Source organism: Epinephelus moara, chromosome 1 (assembly GCF_006386435.1).
Source record: "Epinephelus moara isolate mb chromosome 1, YSFRI_EMoa_1.0, whole genome shotgun sequence".
NCBI classification, from domain to species: domain Eukaryota; kingdom Metazoa; phylum Chordata; class Actinopteri; order Perciformes; family Serranidae; genus Epinephelus; species Epinephelus moara.
Genome location: NC_065506.1, coordinates 37,257,106 through 37,275,074, shown reverse-complemented (window position 1 = coordinate 37,275,074; position 17,969 = coordinate 37,257,106). Strand labels below are relative to the sequence as shown.

Here is a 17,969-nt window from a genome sequence, read left to right as displayed (position 1 = left end):
TATATATGCTTTTTGTCTTGTAGGTCACACACACACACATGCACAATCTTATTTTATTTGTAGTGTGTATTGTTGGGCAATATGACAATAAATACCTGGAAAATATTAATTTACAGAGTTTGTCATACGTCTCTCACTCACACAGAATTTTGAATCATGGTAAATGTTGCAGGTCGACAGGCAGCGACTGCTTTATGGCAATATTGAAAGTGTATATGACTTTAGTATCAATGTCAAAAAGTGCCTTTATTGATCATACATTTAATTTGCTGAGGAAGTGCCTTTAAGTACATTAAAAAGTCAAGCAATCAAAATTTTATTTAAGTATAAGGAAAGAAGTTTTGACAACAAAATGCACTTTAAGTATCAAACATGAAAATACTTTTTTTTAATGCAGAATGGGCCCCGGTGTTATATTTAATTATAGATATTATTATTGATGCATTTCATTAACCATGTAAGCAGCATTTTAACATTGTAGCTGGTCAAGATGGAGAACATTTGTTTAACCATTTTATATTGTTTGTATAATTTCAGAAATAACACTGCACCCTATTTTAGAAACTGCCCATATGTTTTAAATGTAGAGCCATAAACTGAAAATAACCAGTAACTTTAGCTGTAAATTAAATGAACTGGTGTAAAAAGTGCAATAATCCTATATGAAATGTATTGAAAATGGAAATACGCAAGTAAAGTACAAGTACCTCAAAACTGTAATCAAGAGACATACTCAGAATTTCTTTCCAGCACTGTGATAAGACACTTTTTAATCCAAATATTATATCCACAAATGGTTTAATTTTCTATATCATGACATATGTAAAGTGATATATTGATATCACAATATAACGTTACGTATACTACACTGTAATGATGGATTTTATCCATGTAGCTCACTCCTAGTATTGTTTTACAGCCAAAGAATTTATAAGGAAAAACAGTTACAAATACTTTACTACACGTCTGTTTTGGTGGTTGTATATCACAACAATTACAAAAAAAAAAGCGCTTTGAGAAAATAAATAAACAAGCCAAAAAACAAACAAGCACATATACTGAGATAAATAAAACTGAGGAAGAAAACAGAACATCAAGGTTCAAGTCATTTTCCACTGAATGAAAATGTGTCATGTTCCTTCCCCAGTAGTTATATTTCACAGGCATTAATCGCTGGTACCAAACAAAACTATTATCATTACAGAACAAGTGAGAGGAATGGCAGTTGTCAACTTATATACAGGTGTCTCAGGTAAAGTCTGGTCTTTGGGGGTTTGATAAAATCAGGCCACCTTGACCATATATTGGTGAATTTATGTTGTTGTATTCTGAAGGAAGTTTTGATTGTTTTAAAAGTGATCATCTGTTCAGATTTCCTGCTGCTCCACACTGAGTGCATTTACACAAGCTCACATTAAATCCATACACTGTAATATCAAGCATTTTAAAGAGGAACATATTGTACCACAGTATTTGCAGTGTGTACCTTTATTTGCTTGTATAAACGTGTGGCCAGTGGACACCTGTCCCATCAGCGGCCATCAACAATGCAGCAGATGGCAGTGATGCATAATGATATAATAAAGCCTCTGTGATTCTCTCTTGTATGAAACAAGCAGCACAACTAGTTTGTCAATAGATTCTTTGTATGAACCTCGAGGGAAGGAGCATTTCCTCATAATGGATTTGGGCATAAAGCCTAATGTGTTTGGTGTTATAGTGGATTTTTGGTCAATATGGAAGTATAGAAGCATTATACTGAGCAGAGACGTGACTGCAGAGGGACAAACAGGCTACAAACCACTGAGGAGGATCTGGACCTGAGAGTTCACTTCATGTTGTGGTGGATTCATTTGAAATGATGGGGCGCCACCTACTGGCTTTATCAAATCCTTCACCTGGCTGTGAGCTTTTGCTGTTACAGTCTTGTACTTCGGAAAGATTTTTGTGTGATTTAGTGTCTGATTGAGACATTTATCTGACTCGACTTTAACCTGGTTGTATAGAGAAGGCAGTGGCATCAAACTGAATCCCCAAGTGACAAAAGTCTTCAATTTATTTCAGGGTTTTATAACCATAATTTTAGAAATACACTTCTCACCCCTACTCTACTCTCCAACAAGTTTTTACATTTTCTTAATGATTTTGAGTTTTCAGATTTCATGTATTCAGGTAAAGGCAGCAGCGGAAGAGGCACTCAAATCCTTAACTTAAGTAAGTTAGTAAAACAATAGTCTAAAAATCCATTTAACTACAAGTAAAAGTCCTGAATTCAAAATGTTACTTAAGTAAAGTACATAAGTATCATCAGAAAAATGAGGTTAATGTAACAAACGTAAAAGTACTCATTATGCAGAAGGGCTCGTTTAGATGATATAGTATTATAGAATATTATATTATTATGATTTTATCACTAATGAATGCATGTTGGAGCATTTTAATTTTGTAGATTTGTCAGTTTGGAGCCAATTTCAGATACTTTGTGTACTACTGGGGAGATTAGTGGTATTGCATTGCATTACATAATGTAAGCTTAACTTTTTTCATGTAAAAACTAACCTGTAACTACAATTAGTAATAATTATGATTTATATTGTACCTTTAAAACTGAATTTACAAGGTGCTTTGACGAACAAAGCAAAAGCCGAAACAGGACAGTCAGAGGGCAATACGACAACAGAAAGCCGAACATTACCAAAACACAAGTGAGACAAAATTAATGTAAAGTTGAGATAAAGTTAAAACAAGAAGACAAAAAAATGCAAAATGTCAATTTGAATAAATACAAATAAAAAGAATCAAAGCAATAAAAATATGAAATACAATGAAATAAGAAGACAACATCACGTACAAGAAAGTCTACAAAGACAGGGTTTAAAAAGTGATTAAAAAAGAAGTCACTGATTCTGCAAACCTCATCCTCAGGCAGGGGTGTTGTAGTTGAGGGAAAAGTGGGACTGATTACTCAGGGTCTAAATTGGAGGGGGCCCTCAAAAAGCATGGAAAGAGAGGTTTTGTTTTTGTTTTTATTTCTAAGAAATTAATGTTGTAACTAAATTAAAATTGGCTGAATACATAGGTTGAAAGACTGAACTTTGTATCAAAAACTTGTGAAGGCTCTCTGAAGTCCCTCACAACTTTTAAAGGTGCAAAATGGTTTAGTCCACCCTGCACTAGGATTTGTCTCTACACATGACTAACGACAAGTGCTACTGGAGCAGACACTATTTAAAATAACAAAGTAACACATACCAAGTATTACAATGAGGTGCGGGTTACTGGCATTAGACTTGATTGTAGAAAACAAGTGTCGCACAGTCTGGCTCCATTTGCATTTTGATGATGTTTCAGGCTTTGGGCCTTTTCAAGATCAAGGTATCAAAGATTGTATGCTTGTTGATCTGAGTGAAGGCCCAAAGGCCGAAACATCGTCAAAATAAAAGAAATGCACATGGAGCCAGAGTGTGTGACACTAGTTTTCTACTAACTGGAGCAGACACTGTCATGTCTGTTAGAAAGGAAAATTGGAGTTCCAAAAACAGAAAATAAAGAAAGGAAAAGGAAAGAAAGCAAACTCACTTTGCTAAAAAAAGAATTTGGTGCTATGTCCTTGTCCCTTACTTATTTCTTTATTTTATTTTATTGTATTTCATTTAATTTAATTTTATTTTATAGGCACAATGCGATTTAATATAGTTCCAATGCAGAGTACGAGACTGATGTGTTGCAGAGAGTTTAAAGCTATTGCAAATTTTCAACTCTTGTCCCCAGTTGGGATTTTACATGTAGACCTAAAATGTTATTAAAGATATACAGTTTAAAACATCACACAACCACAATAAACTGTAAACATGGAAGGCACAATAAAATACATAAACCATAATCTACACACTGCAACACATATACCACAATACAAACGTCACAACATATCCCACAATACATCGACTACAACAGACATACCACTATACACATACTAAAGTACACATACGTCAATACACCAGAACACTTCCACTAAATACCCCTTAGACGTTAGACCTCAGGCAGGTTGTTCTAAATCCGAGAGGCCCTGATGGCAGAAGCAAAGTCACCTTCAGATTTAAGCCTCAATTTTGGAACAGCTAGAAGGATGTGACCTGAGAATCTAACACTGTGAACTGGCTCCACTGTAGTGGAGTAAAATGTGTGGAAGAGAAGTCTGAAGTAGCAGAATATGGAAATGTTCAAGTAACCTACAGAACAATATGTTCAAATTGTACTTAAGTACAGTACTTGAGCAAATGTACTTTGTGGTGGTTACTTTCCACCACTGGTTAAAAGTTCTGTTATATTTTCTGCGTGTCTCACTTCTAAGCATAAGTGTCTGAATGCTGTTTCAAAGCGTTCTCCAAAGTCTGGTGAAGATTTTACCAAAAAGTAGTCAAATTTAAATGTATTGAGTTTAAAACATTTGGCATTGTCACAAATAACACCTTAACACCCTGTCATTGTGTTCAAATTGCAAAACATAATGCTCAATTTTTCATGCATGATACACCAAGGACATGGCCTCAGTGTCCTCAGTCTTATCAACAGTCTTGACTTTGTTCTGTGTTCCGCCTTTTCGCAGGTGTCACTGTAGAAAAACACTAGGTTTCTCTATCAAACTGAAGAGCAAAAGAGCTTCAAATAAGAAAATGAGAAGTATTAATGTTCAAGTGTTGACAAAGGAGCAAATATCTAAAGATTATGAAAAGACACTTGCTCTTATTACTGTGAAGTGGGTTGTTTTTACACTTAAAGTAAAGGTGCACTCCAGAGATTTAGCACTGTCCTTCAAAAGTTAGCAGGCTTATCCATCCATCCATCCATTTTCATCCACTTATCTGGGGCCGGGTCGAAAGGGCAGCAGGCTAAGCACAGCACCCCAGATGTCCCTCTTCCCAGCAACGATTTCCAGCTCCTCCTGGGGGACCCCAGGGCGTTCTCAGGCCAGATGAGAAATATAATCCCTGCAGCGTGTTCTGGGTCTGCCCCGGGGCCTTCTACCAATGGGACGTGCCCTGAACACCTCCAGCGGGAGGCGCCCAGGAAGCATCCTGATCAGATGCCCGAACCACCTCAACTGACCCATTTCGATGCTAGCAGTGGCTCTACTCCGAGCTCCCTCTGGACGTCCGAGCTCCTCACCCTATCTCCAAGACTGAGCCCAGCCACCCCACGGAGGAAACTCATTTCGGCCGCTTAAATCCATGATCTCATTCTTTCGGTCTCTACCCAGAGCTCATGACCATAGGTGAGGGTTGGGACGTAGATGGACCAGTAAATCGAAAGCGTCGCCTTCCCGCTCAGCGGCTCACGGTTCGGTACAGTGCCTGCATCACTGCAAAAGCTGGACCAAATCGCCGATCCATCTCACGCTCCATTCTACCCTGACTCGTGAACAAGACCCCGAGATACCTGAACTCCCTCGCTTGAGGCAGTAACTCTCGCTGACTCTCATCCCGACCGCTTCACACTTGGCTGCAAACCGCCACAGTGCATGCTGAAGGTCACGGTATGATGAAGCCCACAGAGCCACATCATCTGCGAAAAGCAGAGATGCAATTCTGAGGTCCCCAAACTGGACCCCTTCCTCCCCCCGGCTGTGCCTCGAGATCCAGGCAGACTTGTGAGAGATAGATTTAATGAGTTCAGAAATCATCCAGCAGAGTCCGAGACATCATGATGCTTTAGTCCTTCATAGAAACGCCTGTATCCTACACTTCACATTAAGCAACATAGAAGCAACTGTTTGTTCGACCCTACCAGGCACTTCAGTCTCAAATTGAGTTTGTTTTTGGACTTTGGCAAGCTCCCTCCAGAGCCGCAGACAACTCTATACAACTGTTTTCATAGGCTGTGTTTCTCTTCATCATAAGTAAAGTAACCTTGATGTTTAAAATATAAGTTACCATAGAAAAAGAAAGAAAAACCTCTATGGAGCCAATCAAAATGTCCTCCGTACCCCTCAGACCCATTGTGTGTCTGCTGATATGAAGCTTTTGATCATCGTGTTCTTCAAACTTTTATACGAAAAACAGATTTGGGGTCAGAATCCTCTGTGAACTCAGGTTTTCACGGTGAACATGCAGCTTTGAGAAAGCATGTTTTAGTAAGAGCACAGCAGACGCCTCGGCTCACCATAAATATTGATGAAATCATTCCTTTTGATATGATTATCACGACAATCTTGTGATACAAGAACTTTTATATGCAACTGTCTCTGCCTTTCTGGCCACAAAAGAAAAGAAAGGAAAAATAAAGGCGAGGCTGTGTTTGGAAGTTATGATTCAAAATCTGAGTCATCGTTTATAAGTATGATAAGCTGATATACTCTCCTCGTTTGAACACAGTCTTTGTATTTGTAAGATTTTAACGATTAAACTAATATAAACAGCTGAAGTTAAGTGTACAGTGAGCCGAGTGTGTGTGTGTGATAGTCTGCTTGCTGTTTCTGGGAAATTCTCCTTTGATCTCTGGGAGGGTCAGAGGTCACATATATTTTTCAGAAAACAGCTTTTAAGTTGGCTTATATGTTAGGAACAGAATAAATTATACCCCACACACCCCTGAGCAGATGAACAGAATGCATGGTTTTGCACTGTGGAGATTCACATGGATCTAACAGCAATAAAATTTAGTTTGTCAAAGAAATCTGAATGTTTCAAAACAAATGTTAACAATTGCTGCACATCTGCCTCTGAGATGCATCCCTCCCTTGAAATATTGTGTTTCCAAAATATTCAGTGTTCAAGGGACACGCATAATAAATATTTGAGATGAAGTTTGTTAATAGTAAACCATGAAAATGTTCATTAATTCTTATTTTCGTCCTTATCCTGCTGAACACTTATTTAGATTTTTGACCACTTTGAAGACAATGAATTTCATAATTCTGCCGACGGAGTTTAGGCAACAAAAGCACATGGTTAGGTTTAGGAAAAAAGAACAGGGTTTGGCCTCTAGAATCTATCAGGACACAAACACCGCTCTCCTGGGTGAAGGTCTGTGTTTGTTGGACCCATACACCACCTGTCAAGCCCGCCCTACTCAGACTTTTGTCACCTTAACTTCGTTTGTATCCCACCGCATTTCCCCCTGATGCTGTCAAGCCTCCGGTGACTGGCTGCGCATCATACTGACATTAAAGGATGACTTTTTCGTCAGTGTCTGATGCCACAAGTCACTGCCCAAGCACCGGATTTTGATGACTTTGGAGTGAGACTGCGTTGCTCTCATACATAGAAGCAAGCCACATAGACTTTGTATGGTTTTGCTTCTTTTATTTTGTTGTTGTTTTGCATGTGTTTGTGATCATTATCCATTTTTTGTGGTTTTGCATCTCTTTGAGGTCATTTTGTGTCTTTTTTTGCGGTTTCTTTCATAGACTGTAAAAATAATAGCCACCGTGACGTCACCTGTTGGTTTGTGGACTCCCATGTTGTTTTTTTGGAGCCAGAAGTGACCATATTTTGGCGAAAAGCTGGCGCTGTGGAGGAGCCGACTGAGTAGCCGAGGACACTATCGGCAAACAGCCTGTCGCTCAAAGTGCTCTTAATTATGCTTAACTTTAAGCCTTTGTGGAATGTAAACAGATGAATTATAAAAACAATTAAACCCCGTACAGTTGTCATGAAGGTGGAAATTAGCTATAGAGACCAAAACTGATTTTTTGTAAAAGGCTGTAAACATGTTTTTAAACATGTAAACATGGGGATTGACTCACTTCTGGAGACAGCCTCAAGTGGCCATTAGAGGAACTGCAGTTTCTGGCACTTGTGTGTTGGCTTCATTTTTCAGCCCTGGAGGTTGTCACTTGGTTTCTTTGCATCTCTTTGTGCTAATTTTGAGTCTTTTCCTGGAGGGTACATGTTACAGTATTTGCGTGACATTTTGCAGATGAAGGCCAGAGGGGCCCCCGACACTTTGGGCCCCTGGGCCTATACTCAGTTGGCCTGTTCAGTAATCCACCCATGAATGATAGAGGTGTGCTAATCAAGACTCAATATTTGTTTTTGTGTCTTTGGCATATTAGTGAGAGTGTGTAACTCAATACAGCTATCACATCATAAAGGGTCCCAGCCTTCCTGGTTCATGTGATGAGAAATTAATGATTTGTCACATTGCATCAAACTATGTTTACGCCTCTCGCCCAGTGTTTATAAAATAGGGGGCAGCTTAGTTCCAGTGTAACAGGATTTAGTTGTGTGGTTACTGTGAACTGGAAAGGCCTTACAATGTCACCATTCCTTTCAATATAAAAGGAAGACATAAAGGCGTGTGGTGCAGCAAATCTATTAAAAGGTCAGTTCACCTGAATTGCTAAAATCATATTTCATCTCTCAGCTGTAATGGGATTTAGCAAAGCAGAAAGTTTTGAATTTGTTTATCAAGGTTTTAGAATGTTCCTCTCTGAGATTTTCCTGCCTCCACCCAACACAGTGGAGGTGACTGGAATTTTGTTTGTGGATCTCACAGCACTGAAAAAATATACAGTTTTGCAGAAACCCCTTTTTCCAGGAAAAACATCCATGTTTTATATACAGACTATTTCCTCAGTATTCCTGCAGTTTCAGAGAGGTATTCTGGTTGCCCAGGCGGACCTGTGTCTGGAAAGAGATGTTGTTTTTGTTGTTTCGTTCATTGTTTTGAGCAGCAAAAAAACAAAATTCAGCCTCAGTGATTCAGGTACAGTACAGGTTAAAGCTGCAAGCTATGTTTCCCTCTGATACCAGCAAAGTGTAAGACAAATGAGTTCATTTTTTAATACAGGCCGAAGGAAAATACATTATTTTCATGTAGTTTTCCATCTGAACAAAGCAAAGAATACTAGATCCACTGTAATATGCCAGACTTATTCTATTTGTCCAAACAGTAATGATTTTGATTACTAGTTAGGTTACAGGCTGGATAGAAGAATAGACTCACATCGCTGTTGGTGAAGAATAATTTAACCCACATAGCAGACTGATGTGGACCAGATGTGCCTTCAGCTTGGCACTGCTGGCCTTGACTCAGCGCTGGTATGGGGAATATGAGCTGAGCATGTTCAGGTGTGGCACTGATGGCATGGTCTTTGTAAGATGGCAAACAAGATACAGGTGTGTCATTGATATTTGAGACAGAAACTGTTTGTCCCACATTGTTATTGCCAGAAATGACCTACATATTTGACTAATAATGGGGATTCCCAGTGGAAAATAATCATGTGTGAGAGTTTGAAAAATCAAGGTCTGATTTATTCGCTGAGATAAATTGTTTGGAGAATATACTGTGTAAGTTTAATGAGTATATATGATTATGGTCAGCAATTTACAGACTACTTTTCAACAAATGTGAGTGTGTGGCTTGTACGGGTGTACATTGTATCCTTTTTTAGTTAAGATAAGCTCAAATAAAATAAGATAAGATCAGATTCAGTGTTCAGGGTGTTTTTCTTGGGAGCCGAATTATCCACAGAGGTCTCTTCCTCTCCAAAACAAACGGAGCAGGTAATCAAAACTGATAAACATACAGAATAAGGCAGTGTCACATCACAAATGGGTCTTTCTCCTGCACTGCTTGGCACGTTGAAGATGGGTGGCTTGCCCACAACATGATAATGTAGGCTCACCTTTTTTCTCTGACAACTTAAGATGCGGATGTTCACGACATTGTCACCTGGAGCTGAATTATCTGCAGAGGTCCCTTTCTCTCCAGAACAAACAGACCAGGTGATTTAAACCAGTAAAAACACAAGAAAAGCAGTTTCATGTTACAAGTTAATATTTTTCTGATGGTGCATGTTGCAAATGGGCTTCTAACTATGGTGGCCGACATGAATGGCCAATGTGAAAACCTGAGTGGCCCTGTCTGGAGCCAGTTTTTGGTTTGTCCCTCCTGGGCTTCTGTAGAAACATGATGGTCAGCATGGCAGTCTCCATGGATGAGGACCCACTTACGACAATATAAACATCTCTTTCAAAGGTGACAAAAACACAACAATTCTTATTCTCAAGTGATTATACACTAAAGAAAATATACGTATTATATTGTATTCCATTTCTGCCAATATATCCCTGTAAATCCTACACACTGGACTTTTAAGTTGAGATTTATCTATTTATAACCAATATATTATATTATATTATATTATGAATGAATGAATGAATGACTTTATCTTTAACCAAAAATTAAAAAAAAAACATAATAAAAAACAAACAAGACAAAGACAAAAGTGTCCGAAAACGAGTAGGTAGAAGTAAAACTTATGTGTCCCTGCCCTTTTCTTACATTCCTTCTTTTAACTTATACATTATTTCAACAATTTGCCAAATTTATTTACAACTAATACATAACTGTCCCCAGTCTATTTACCACCCAATTAAATAAATCGGTAATAAACCCAGTTTATTTAGAGTCCAAGTATCAACCAGTGTTACATATTTTTTTTAAAAATGTATATATTATATTATATTTCATTTCTGTAACATTCGACAAAAGTTTACAGCTGTTTTTTCCTCCCATCATTTGTGTTCCTGAACGCACCCCTGCGTGCTGTGTGCGCGTTCCCGGAGCAGCTCTGCGCGTCCCAGTCATGTGACAGCACCTCACCACGCCTGCGCAAAGAAATACAAGATGGCGGAGAGTGCGGAACTGAAGGTAAGGCGCAGCCTGAAATCGTTATAATTTTACTCGGTTACCGAGCGTTAGATTGTCAAGTGACACCGCGCGGCAGTGATTTAAATCTCGTGGGGCTGAGATGTTGTCAGATTTTAATGTTTATCGCTCAAACACAGCGGCAACTTTATTGAATGCGCGAGCGCCAAAGCTTGCACGAGCATGTTTATGTTGATATTGAGACGCGCTGGTTTGTGCGAACGGACCGTTTTCAGCTGCTGGCGGGGCGGCTTTTACTTTACAACCATCCTCTGTGTGGGGTTTGAACACGGGAGGCAGCGGCACACTAAAGGGCATCACACCTGGCTCTGTCCGGTGTCTTTAATTTATATTTTTAAGGTATAAATAAACGTTTGCTCGAGAGCGTTTAGTGGCGCGGACAGCCTCCAGACTGTGTGGATGTGACAGCGGCTTCATGCTGCATGTTTGAAAACACGCACACATGGACGGATCATCTCTCACATATGAATCATGATAAAGTTGATACCTGAGCGAGGCTGTGTGCAGCTGCAGTCACGTTACCTGACCTGTTCATTAACACCTGCGACTCACTTTACCTGTTGAATCACAATCACCTTTATTGGACAAGTATGTGCAAACATACAAGAAATTAAACTTTGTTTTTTTCCCCATTGCTCCTAATAAACGCACAAAAATAGACATAACAGATTAAAACAAATCAACGAAGCTGGACAAATAAAGGTAAAGATAACACAGGACTATTATGTACTCGGGTGTGTGGAAAAATAGGTGTAAATATAAATTTAATCAGTGCTGGGAAACAACTATATACTGAGTTTTGTAATTAAATTGCAAAACAAGTGTAATCAGTTACGATTACTGAGAAAATTTCTGTAATTAAATAACAGTTACTTATAAAACTGGTGATTGCAAAGGAGGAGTTACATTCAAAATTTTTTTGCAGTAAAAAGTTTACATGTAGGCTAGAATATCACATTCACTCTGTTGCTTTGTTTTTTTTTTCCGCTGTGCAGAATGTCTTCTTTTGGCAGAGCCTCTTTCAGGACATTTTTTTTTAGCTTTATTGCCCAATTTTAAACATTTTTAGCAGTAAAAGGAAAGCAGCTTTATTTGTGTAGCACATTTCATATACCAGGACAATTTAAAGTGCTTTTCAGAGCAATAAAATATAAAACACCATAAAGGATACAGATTTACAATAAAAGAATAAAGAGATAAAAAGGTAAAATTAATGACTAAATGATTTACAGTAAAAATGTCACCATTAAAAATTGCAAACATGTAGACAGGAGGTGCAGAAAGATAATAACAATAAAAAGTAACATGTTACATTACTTTGATAAGTAATTAAAATAGTTACATTACTTATTGGGTTAACTACTAACCTGTAACTATTACATTTTGAAAGTAACCTCCCCAACACTGAATATTATATAAATATATATTTATTTATATATATGAAATTAAAATGCTGTCTTCTGTGTGATGGTATTGCAGCCTCAGCCTGTCTGTACAAATCAAGCATTTTGTAAGTTGTGACCTGTAAAACAGTGCAAAGAAATAAATGATACAGGCATGATGAGCGTGTCACCACCGGCAGCTGATTAAACATTATATCAGCAAAGTGTCCAGGTGGTCGACTCTCAGAGATTCACAGTGGTGAAAGAAATATTTCAGTCCTGTATTTAAGTAAAGCACCAACACCACACAGTGGAAATACTCCACTACAAGTAAAAGTCTTGCTTTCAAAACCTTATTTTACATGTTATCAGCAGAATTTACTTAAAATATAAAAAGGGAAATTATTCATTATGCAGTCAAAATGTTCCTGATAGTGTTTTTCGATTATATCTTTTTTAAATTAATATTGCTGCTGCATTTATTTGTACGTTGCATTTTACTGCTGTAGATGTTTAGGGTCAACTCCTCTATATGCTGTTGGATAGTTTGATCTACAGCAACACATCATATTATATAAGATCGTCACATCATCGCTGTCCTTGAAAACCACATATCTATAAAAATTCAACTTCTCATGGTGTCAGAAAAACAGCCCTGTTTTCAGCTTTGTGTTGATGCATTTTCCCGCTGATTCAAGTTTTTCTTTTTCTTGTTTATGTAGCTAAAGATGTGGTATAATTCAGTTTATCTTAGGGATGCACCGAATATTCGGTAACCGAATATATTCGGCCGAATATTGCAAAAAAACACACATTCGGTATTCGGTGGAATAAGTGAAAAGCAAGGCCGAATAATAGGTGTTTTGATAACGCAATCAAACAGCGTGTGGTGACGGACGGAGTAAAATGTCGGCAGTGTGGCGATATTTTACTCCGTCCGTCACCACACTCGCATTTGCGACTAAAAATAGTTTTGTGCGGGCAAAATAAATCATTCAGCACTCTGTGTGAGTACAGATTTCAACCAGCAGTAGAAACGAAACAGCAAATCCCGCCGGTTGTGGGTTGAACGGGGGTCACAGACACAGACAGGAATATGTATTCCTGTCAAATACGGCGGCGCATGATAATGGCTTACCGGCAACGGAGAAGTCCGGCTCCAGGTGAATAACTTGTTGTCATGACTGCTCAAAAGTACCTGAACAGCCGAGCCATGGCGGCACACAGTATGTGGCGTATCAGAGGAGAAACGAGCTGTTCACATTTCTCTCTTTTAGTCTTTCAGTGGCAGGTAACGGTCCACAAACCTCACCGCACTTTAGGGACTGTTCTTTACTTATGAAGGGACTTGTCAGGGGAGGAGGGTGGCTGGTTGATTTTTATTTTATTTATTTATTTTATTTTGATCCCCCCTATGTTAATCACTTATTGATGCTGTTTTTGAAGTATGAATAAGTCAATAAGTAATTTATTCCATTGAAATATCATTGATGTATTATAGAAAAGTGATTTATCTTTTTATAAATGACAAAAGGCACATCTGCCTCATTTTTGCTGTGGTATCGTGATACTACTCAGAACCGTGATACTTTCACTGGTATCGTACAGTGGGATCCAATTTTGGTACTGTGACAACACTAATCTGGAGGGGGTTCATCTGCAAAAACTAATGAAAAACTAAAAAACGGCATTTGGTATTCAGTACTCTAAGCATTTAATATTATTCGGCTTAGGCTTCGGCCACAAATTTTCATTTCGGTGCATCCCTAGTTTATCTTGAAAATTCAAATTCAAAAGCACCACCTCTGGAGATACATGGTTTTCACTGGACAGGAATGGGGTGCACAGTTGTAATCTGAAAAGTAACTAAAGCTGTCAGACAAATGTAGTGGAGTAAAAATACAATACTTGTCTCTGTGATGTGGTGGAGTAGAAGCATAACGCTGCATAAAATGGAAATACTCGAGTAAAGTACAAGTACCTCAAATTTGTAGTGAAATACAGCACTTGACTAAATTTACTTAGTTACATTCCACCACTGGAAATTCATCGCTGATGCATCTTTCTGTTAACATGACTGTTTGCATCGTAGCTCCGCCGAAACGCTCTTTTAATTTAACCTGTTGGAACATATCTAGCAGTTATTGATCAGAGTCTTGAGCTATTTTTAGACTCTCCCCCAGTGTGTTTCCACTGCCTGGCTGGGATCTGTGGATCTATACGTGCTCCTTTGTGCCAGCTGCCATTCGGCTACACAGACTGTAATGAAGCTGCACCCTCTGCCTGCTGTAAATCCAGATGTGGTCTTACTACAGTGTGTTATAAGCTTTCCCTGATTAATGAAAGTGCAGGTCTTTGCTGAGAGATGGTTGCAGCTTCTTAAATGTCAATATTTGCTTGCTTTTTAATTTTCATGATGTAAGTTGAATATGTGGGGGCACGGGGCTGCAGCTGATGATTGCTTTCATGTCAGTCAGAAACCTGAAGAGATCATCTGTTTATTGTCACTTAAGAATAAAAAAAGCTGCAAATCCTTACAATTGAGAAGCTGGAACAATTAAAGGTCCCATATTTTGCTCATTTTCAGGTTTGTACATGTATTTGGGGTTTCTATTAGAATGTGTTTACAAGCTTTAATATTCAAAAACCGCTTTACTTTTCTCATACTGTCTGCCTGAGCGCCTGTGTCTTTAAGACCCCCTTCCGAAAAAGCCCAGTCTGCTCCGATTGGTCAGCGTTTCCAGGTCTTTTTACACATGCGCCCTTGGTGTCTCTGCACCGTCATTGCAGCCAGGGGAATGACCGTAATGGTTCTGTAGCAGCAGATTCTACCTTTTTATATATTATAGTTGTGACATCACAACTTCGCAGATGTCCTGACAGCACAGTTTCTGAAAACAGACTGTGTGCATTTGTCTGTGGATTGAGCGTTTTGATATTGTCACAGTATTTATGTGCCCCCTGTACCAACTTTAACAAATACATGGAAACCTGAATTTTTACAATATTGGACCTTTAATGGATCAAAATAGTTTTTATTTTGTTTTCTGAAGGTTTCGACTCCACTTTTGTGTTTTTGGACTGCAGATTAAACTAAAGGAAAAACATAATTTTGAGCTATGGCAAGGTGCGATTGGCATTTGGCGTTATTTTTTCGTATAGGTTATGAATAAATCAAATAACAAAATATAATAGTCAATAGATGAATCAGTTGCAGCCCTTAACCTTTTGAGGATAGAGGTGTTTTCTCGTGTGCTGTTGTTAGATTGAAAAAGTAGGAGAATTTTTGTCTGCACAAACATGAAGGAAGTCATTAGCTGGTCTGCTTTTTATGTGTGTGAATGTCAACCTCACATCGTGCTGTTGACTGCACAGCAATTATGAACAACTGATGAAGCTTTTATGGATAGCGTATTTCAGTTTTGTATTACTCACAGCTTCATGCCAGCACTGTAGAAAGACAGACAAGCTCTGACGAAGTGGCCTGAGGACTTTGTTTAGAAACAAGTGAGGTTTGGGTTACCAGTGATTTACTGGTGATTGATTTGGCTCTTGCAAACCTGCTTAAAGTGTTGTAACCGACGTCAATCACTTACGAATTCCTGTGGACACAACGAGCCGGCTGAATGAAATTAACAAACGCAGCAAACGCATTGACAGAGGCATTATCTGTACCTCTTTGTGATTGAGAGATGCAATTTCAAAATCTGTGAGAGCTGTGTGAGTCTATGAAAAGGATGAACCTTGTTGCTAATTGATTTGGTGTAATGATTATTTTGATACGTGCTCTTGCTCCTCTGTCCCAGATGAGTGTTATTGTTAAACCTCTGCTGAAGTGTGAGATCTGCAGAAAGGGAGGATTGTTTGAAATTCTGGTTGGGACTTTTCTTGTCACAGGAATTCATGATTCAACAACAATGTCTCTGAAAAGGTCTTTTTTTGTAATTGTAGGAGGAAATATCTCAAACCTGAGCTCTGATTTACTCCACAGGAATGAGTTAGACTCTGAGCATTCACTGTTAACAAGTGAAGCTGCTAAACCATGTCTGCTGAGACATTTTACACAAAATGTTAAACCTAATGCACAGAGATGAAACCCTTAAACAAGCCCTCCATCTTCAGCAACTGCTATTTATTATCAGTGTGTATTATCTGTGATGGTCTGAAAAGACAAAAAGAGAACATAACAAGCACGGGAACATAGATTGACACATAACTTTTATGTTTATAATCCAGGCCTTTTTATATTATGGCTGCAACTAACGATTGTTTTTTATTATCGATTAATCTGCCCACTTTTTTCTTGATTAAAAGATTAATCATTTTGGCAATGAAATGGCAGAAAATAATAAATATACCATGTGTAATTTTCCTGGAGCCCAAGGTACATCTTCAGCTAGTATGTTATATCTAGTCTCGCTCACCAGATCTTTCTCAAGAAAAGAAAGGTCTGGCTGGGCCGACTCTCACTTTAAGATTGGAGAAAAAAACGCTCCGGCTGCTTGTATTTCTTTCAACCAATCACAATCGTTCTGGGCGGTGCCACAGCAACGGTGCACTTGCAAAAATATTGCCGGGGGGAAACAGGTTTTGGTGTAACACGCCCACAAAAATATCGCCTACAGGACGCGAACCATGGCAGAAAAATGGCTACATCCCCGCAAGATCAAACACCGCAAAAGTTAGTAAAGGACGTGTTGAAAACGGTTGAAAACTGCTACACAACCGGAGGTGGTAGGGCGGGACTTCAGCGGGTGGCTCGTTCCGCCCAATGAGAGGCTGATCTATGCAGAGAACTTCCACCCACTCAGACTATGTTACATCCAACCAAAAGTCCAAAAATTCAAAGCTGTTCAGTTTATTATCATGTACGACAAAGAAAGCATGAAATTCTCACATGTAACACAAAACCAACAAATATTTGGCTTCTTGCTTAAAAATGACTGAAACGATTACTCGATTATCAAAGTCATTGGTGATTAATTTTCTGATGATGAACGAGTGGATTAGTCAACAAATTATTGCCGATCTACTCCCTATATATAATTCAAGCTTTGATCAGTCATTTTATGACTAGACAAGACAGGGTGTCTACAGGTCCTTAAAGAGTCTTAAAATGTCTTAAATTCAATGTTACAACAATAAGGCCTTAAAAGTCATTAAATAGTCTTAAATTTGAATTTGTTAGGTCTTAACTACCACAAACATTTTATATGATTTCATTTATCATTATTAAATTTCTTTTTGTGAAACTGTGAAGCCTTTCTATGTTACAAATCTTTAAAGACATGTCTTGTTACTTCATACTTGCACTTATTTCTTGGCAAAATGTAGTTTGACTTGACTCAGTTTAATAACCATATTCCTACATAACACCTACCTCTGCACACGACCACATATACACTACTTTCCCGCAATGCTTACCTGCAATGCTTAGATAAGTAAAACATGATTTGTCCAACAATCTGCCGTAATTTGGTTAAAAGGAGTCTTGAATGGATTTTAAAAAGCATTAAATATAACTGTCTGATACCTGTAGACACCCTGCAAGAAGTGATGGCCGCTTATATTAAATTTAATTCAATAAAGCCTCATGTCACAAATCATAATTTGCCTCAGAGGGCTTCACAACACACAACACCGTCCTAAAACTCCCCCCAAAATAACCTGTAATGGGGAAAAATGGAAGAAACCTCAGGAAGAGCAAGTGAGGACGTCCGAGGGTGTCATTACTTTGTTTACACCATCACTATAATGCTAGTTTTTATGTCTTATTATTATTTATGTCCAGAGTCTCAGTCAAATAATCCAGAATTACCCCTCAAACCACTCCTGGCAGTCCGTCCTGGCTATGAGCACATATCATCATCTTTTTAAGTATTAATGCTGTAAGACATCTCACATTCACTG

The 17,969-nt window shown here is 38.4% G+C and overlaps 1 protein-coding gene across 1 annotated transcript in view; it reads left to right on the top strand.

Annotated features, from left to right (window-relative positions):
- Positions 1-10,642: 10,642 nt before the first annotated feature.
- Positions 10,643-17,969, top strand: part of LOC126395615 (E3 SUMO-protein ligase PIAS1-like) — an 87,650-nt gene continuing 80,323 nt past the window's right edge. The window contains exon 1 of the mRNA XM_050053255.1: positions 10,643-10,659. The gene's annotated coding sequence lies outside the window, so the exon portion shown is untranslated. The remainder of the gene's footprint in view (positions 10,660-17,969) is intronic.